The 5618-nt window shown below is 42.0% G+C and overlaps 1 long non-coding RNA gene across 2 annotated transcripts; it reads right to left on the minus strand.

Annotated features, from left to right (window-relative positions):
- Nucleotides 1-954: 954 nt before the first annotated feature.
- LOC135010731 (uncharacterized) lies at nucleotides 955-4456 on the minus strand. 2 transcript variants are annotated; one of them, XR_010210116.1, is made up of 4 exons: nucleotides 4260-4456; nucleotides 3929-3950; nucleotides 2269-2910; nucleotides 955-1132 (listed from the first exon to the last, which is right to left on the minus strand). It is a non-coding gene; the product is annotated as an uncharacterized LOC135010731 (long non-coding RNA). The 2 variants fall into 2 exon arrangements; XR_010210067.1 differs by having other exon boundaries at nucleotides 3929-4456.
- Nucleotides 4457-5618: the final 1162 nt, after the last annotated feature.

Below are 5618 nucleotides of genomic sequence, written 5' to 3' on the forward strand. Positions count from 1 at the left end.
GATTACCTGTCACTTTGATAGAGAAATAGCAGAAGATAATCGAATACTGGGGGTAATTCCAAGTTGATCGCAGCAGGATTTTTGTTAGCAGTTGGGCAAAACCATGTACACTGCAGGGGAGGCAGATATTACATGTGCAGAGAGAGTTAGATTTGGGTGGGGTGTATTCAATCTGCAATCTAATTTGCAGTGTAAAAATAAAGCAGCCAGTATTTACCCTGCACAGAAATAAAATAACCCACCCAAATCTAACTCTCTCTGCACGTTACATCTGCCCCCCCTGCAGTGCACATGGGCCCTCATTCCGAGTTGATCGCTAAGTTTTTCGGTCGCACAACATATTCGCAAAGTTGCGTTAATGTAGTAAATATGCGAACCTCCGCCCCCAACGTATTTTTGCACATTCGTACGCAGTATTACACAAAGTGGGCGTACGCCAAATGACATCGCAGTAATGCGAAACCATCGCAGCATTGCGAATCCATCGCAATAACACATACTTAATCGTAAAAATACTAAGTTTTAGTAGATTTACACATTTTACCGTAAAAGTGCACACTTTTAAGGAAAAACGCTCAAAAATGTTTTTTTAAAGCTATTAAGTGAAATTACACCATTCCTTTTAAAGTCAACAAGCCCTTTTCAATAACGAATCCAATTAGTGTAATGATTGATAATGTTCCTAAACAATTAAGTCTGCAAAACAAACCAGATTAACACTTTGTTGCCATAATTGCCCATCAACATGTAAAAGTGTATATATTTTTTTTTTCCCCCTATGTTTGTTTTTAAAGGTGTTGTTTGTGAATGAAGGTGTTTACATGTTTCTTAACACAATAATCTCCTGTTTTTTTTGTTAATAATCTAACGTAAGATGTGTGTAATGTTTTTTGCAAACAATTTCTGCCTGCCAATCAGCTGATCCTTTTTTGCATTAATAAACACAACACCCGGTTAACTTTAATCAACTTTTTTTATTTTATTTTTTAAAATAAATCATTTTTTTTTCCTTAAAATAAACAAAATCATGCAAATTTTTGCAAATTTTCAACACAATGCATTAATCCTTGCAGGTGTTGGCGCATGGTGTAAAGGATGCCTCCAAAACTTGTAGGATCTCCAACTGCAACATCTGAAATTAAGATGCAACACAAACATTAATAACTTAATTACATTACTTATTATCCAAGCAAGGCGCAAAGCACACTTAAATGCAGGCATGTCCAAACTGCTGGACTCCAGCTGTTGTGAAACTACATATACCAGCATGCCTTGACACAGTTTTGTGGTCAGGGAATGCCAAAGCTGTGTCAGGGCATGCTGGGATGTGTAGTTTCTCAACAGTTGTAGGGCCGCAGTTTGGACAGGCCTGCTTTAATGGCAAAGTTACTACATCCTGCCTGTTTTATGGTACAATCATTAGCAGAACAACACACAAGCCTGCTCAGCCTTTTTTTAAGATTTTAAAGTGTTCCAGACCATGGGTTACATTTACTACTATGTGAGTTATATTTAAGATGGAACGTTGCCCATAGCAAACAAGCAAAAATATGAATATTATATTGTAGAAGTGGTTCCCAATTTTTAAAGTATAATCTTATTGGTTGCTATGGCCGACATCCCATGTTAAAGATAACTACCATCTTCGTCAATGTTACACCATGTTGGCATTCATTCCCATTTGGTTATTTTTTTATTGTTTTTTTTTTTTTAGGGTGTTGGTCCTGCATCATCACACTGCATATCAACATCTTCAGAAGGACAACATATCCTAGCATGCCCACACTCCATGAAAGCTGCCCTTACTAAATAAGGTCAAACAGGTTTGACTTTATCCAATAATCATTTTGTGAGTGTAACTTTCACACCACAAATCATTGGTTCGTTAGGCTGCCTAACAAAGTGAAGCATGTGATTTGTAAGTGTAAATATTAAGAATACACAGGCACAAGTGTAAAAGAACAACAACATACTAAACTCCACTCAGGTCTAACTGTTTCCCAGAAAACCTAACACATATAAACCCTGTTGTCCTGCCAACCCTGTTGACCTAATGAGTGTCGACCTAGAGTGGACACACAAAACATGGCACACATAAACACTGGACATATAATGACACTCAAATAAATGTAAATGCAACATGTACACCATGAAGAAAAACACATTTAATTTTCCTTGGTACAAGAATTCCAACAGTACAACACTGCATGTTTTGTCATTGTAAGTGTAAGTAGGTAATCATTTTTAACAAAATGTTAAAACACTTACTTTCCTCGGCAACATGAAGACTCCCTGAACTGTCTTCAGGGGCTTCCTCTGCCCATTCACTGGGTGGGGATGGCGGCTGGATGGGGGAAGGCGGCTGGATGGGGGAAGGAGGAGGGATTGGGGAAGGAGGCTGGATGGGGGAAGGAGGCTGGATGGGGGAAGGAGGCTGGATGGGGGAAGGAGGTTGGATTGGGGATGTAATTTCAGAGGGTGGGTCTGATTGAGAGGGCGAGGGGGGCGGTGAAAATGTTAGGCCAATAGAGGGTGAGGGGGGCTGAGAAGGTGAGTTGGAAGTAGAAGGAGAAGGGGTATGGGAAGGAGGAGAAGGGGTCACAGAAAGAGAAGGAGAGGTTGGCTGAGAAGGGGAGTGGAAAGTGGAGTGGGCCTGGGAAGCTGAGGGGGCCTGGGAAGCTGAGGGGGCCTGGGAAGCTGAGGGTGACTGGGAAGCTGAGGTGGATTGTGAAGCTGAGGGTGATTGGGAAGCTGAGGGGGATTGGGAAGCTGAGGGGGAGTGAGAAGGGGAGGGGGAGTGAGAAGGGGAGGGGGAGTGAGAAGGGGAGGGGGACTGGGAAGTGGAGGGGGAGTGAGAAGGGGAAGGGTGCTGAGCTGGTGCATCATGTGGTGCTTGCCGTTGTGGTCGTCCTAGAATGATTGGTAAAATATATTTCAATTTGCATGTTAAATTACATACTAATCAATTGTAATTTTCACTGTTCGGTTCCATGTAAAAGAAAGTTTTTGTAAGAATTTTTAAAAAATAATTATTCAAACCTCTTCATGTTGCCCACTGCAAACAAAATTATGAAATGTAAAAATTTTGTCGGTCATTCCTGTATCTATTTCATTGAGACATATTGATTTGTCTAGCCAACATCACCAGATCACTATTCAAGCTACCTTATTATATAGACAGCACTGATCAAGTTTTTTGGTACAGTTTCCTGCCTGGTTACTAATTATGTAAAACATGCACTTGTTTAGGGACACTTTGCTACAGTCAGTAATGTTTGCCCTAACCACACACACTGTCCTATTTTTTCAAAATGTTCACTCAGTGTTGCAATTAGCCTACCACTTAGTGAAAATTTGCACTATTTATGCTAATAATCTTATGTAATGTTACTTACTGCGTGCATGCATAGTGCGGATTTGCTGGCGGATCTCCGCCAACAGCTCTGGAGTCCTCCTTCGGAGATCACTCCATCTCCGCTCTAACTGGATGATGGTCCGCCTGCTGCGGACGCGAGACCGCAGCAGGCGACGGACCTCCGCGTAGGCCTCGCGCTTAACACGATTGGGGATGAATCGCCCAACGCGGCCTACGCGGCGGTCCATCACCGCAACCAGGACGCGGAGCTCCCGCCTGGTGAAAGGTGCCGCACGCATCATGGCAATGGCGTTTTCCTTATTTGGGCATATATTTATAATGTCTGTTAGCATGTGATTGGTCCACAATCTATGCTGTCATATGTCATTTATAATAACTTTATTGATCTTTGCAATGCTGTGAAGAGCAGAGTGTTATTTCGCACGAGCGGAACTACGCATTCGCATAAGCAAATTTTAAGCAAAACACAACCATAAAATTTAAAACAAAAAAACACAGACACAGACACACACACAGTTTTAGATCAATTTATAAACATATCTGAGTACTCACCTCAGTTTGTGTGGTCTTTCAGCTGGACATTCACAAAGTGGGCAACATTCAGTTTCATTTGTTTGTGTTTTTGTTTAAATAATCATGATGTTAGAATAGTAAAAAAATAAGGACACTATTTAGCAACATCACAGTATTGTTTGACACAAAATTAAATTGTCAGCTTAACGTGTTATTGTTTTTTGAAGTTAAAAAAAAAAACAGATTCAAACACACAAAAAGCATTACACAATGACCTTACAATAGCAAACACAATTTCTACATTTAAATACAAAATGATGCATACTGTGCTTTTATTTTGGTAACAATAGAGTAAAAAAAAACACTATACCTGAAAAATTCAGCAACAATGCTTGCCCTGACTTGGCTCCCCCTCCTTGTAACACTCCCCCCACCGAAGTGTCGGACAACCCCTGGCTCCTCATCAGGCAATTCCTCTGTCTGAGGAAGCTCTACGCTACTCCTTACCGCGATATTGTGGAGTATAGCGCACAGGACCACTATTTTACTTGCCATCTCCGGCGAATACATGATGTCGCCACCAGTGCGGTGGAGCACACGAAACCGCCCTTTAAGGACCCCAATTGTGCGCTCCACCAGCTGCCTAGTGGCAGTAAGCGCGGAGTTAAATGCCGTCTGTGGTCCTGGCCTGGGATTACGGTAAGGAGTCATGAGCCAGGGGGTGCAAGGATATCCACGGTCTCCTGTTTGAGGCAAAAAAAAAAATTAGAAATAGTCAAGTTGGAAAAATATACAAAATTAAGAACAAAATATGTGCAACAACTCACCCAATAACCACATGTCTGCTCGTTGACTTGATCTTAATCTGTGCCATATCCCTGATTGTCTAATGACATACGCATCATGGGAACTTCCAGTAAACTTTGCGTTCAGGGAAAGGATCTGGAGGGATGGCCCACAAACAACCATTACATTCAGAGAATGAAACAGTTTCCTGTTTCTATAAATTTCTTCATTATGTTTTGGTGGCTGAATAGCTACATGTGTGCCATCCACAACCCCAATAACATGTGGGAAGCGACTACCACCTTCCGCAAATTGCCGCTTCACCACATCTAGGGCACCAACATCCAAAGGCATAGCAATAAATTGCTTCACACGCTTGAGGAAAGCCTGGCAGACACGCCGCAGGACCTTACTGAACTGGCCCTGCGACATGCCAACCAGGTCTCCAACCACATGCTGGTAAGACTCTGTTGCCAAAAAATGTAACACAGCAAGGAATTGTGTCAATGGTGGTATTGCTGTAGGATACCGAATTTCAGACTCCAGATCACTCTCTATTATGGAGAGAGTGTCTAGGATTAGATGTGGTGGCAGCCTGTATCTACGTACAACCACATCATCTGGCATCCCAAAAAGTAGGACACGGGGTCGGAAAATTGGTGGCCTAGCACGCCTCCGTTGCCTTGGTTGATGAGGAGCCGGTTGTGGTTGTGGGGCTGGCGGTTGGGGTGGGAGTGCTGGTGTGGGTTGGGGAGGTAGGGCTTCTGCTGCGATAAATATAGACATCACACACTTTTATAAAAACAAAAAAAAAAATTGAATAAGACAAAAACAAAGTCCAAAAAATATGCAAACAAAAAATTATTACAAAAAGGGTGTGTCAACTTACTGCAGGAGCGTAAGACATTTTTTCTGGGTTCAATTCAGGACCAAAAAGAATATT

This window comes from Pseudophryne corroboree, chromosome 1 (genome assembly GCF_028390025.1).
Source record: "Pseudophryne corroboree isolate aPseCor3 chromosome 1, aPseCor3.hap2, whole genome shotgun sequence".
Lineage (NCBI taxonomy): Eukaryota > Metazoa > Chordata > Amphibia > Anura > Myobatrachidae > Pseudophryne > Pseudophryne corroboree.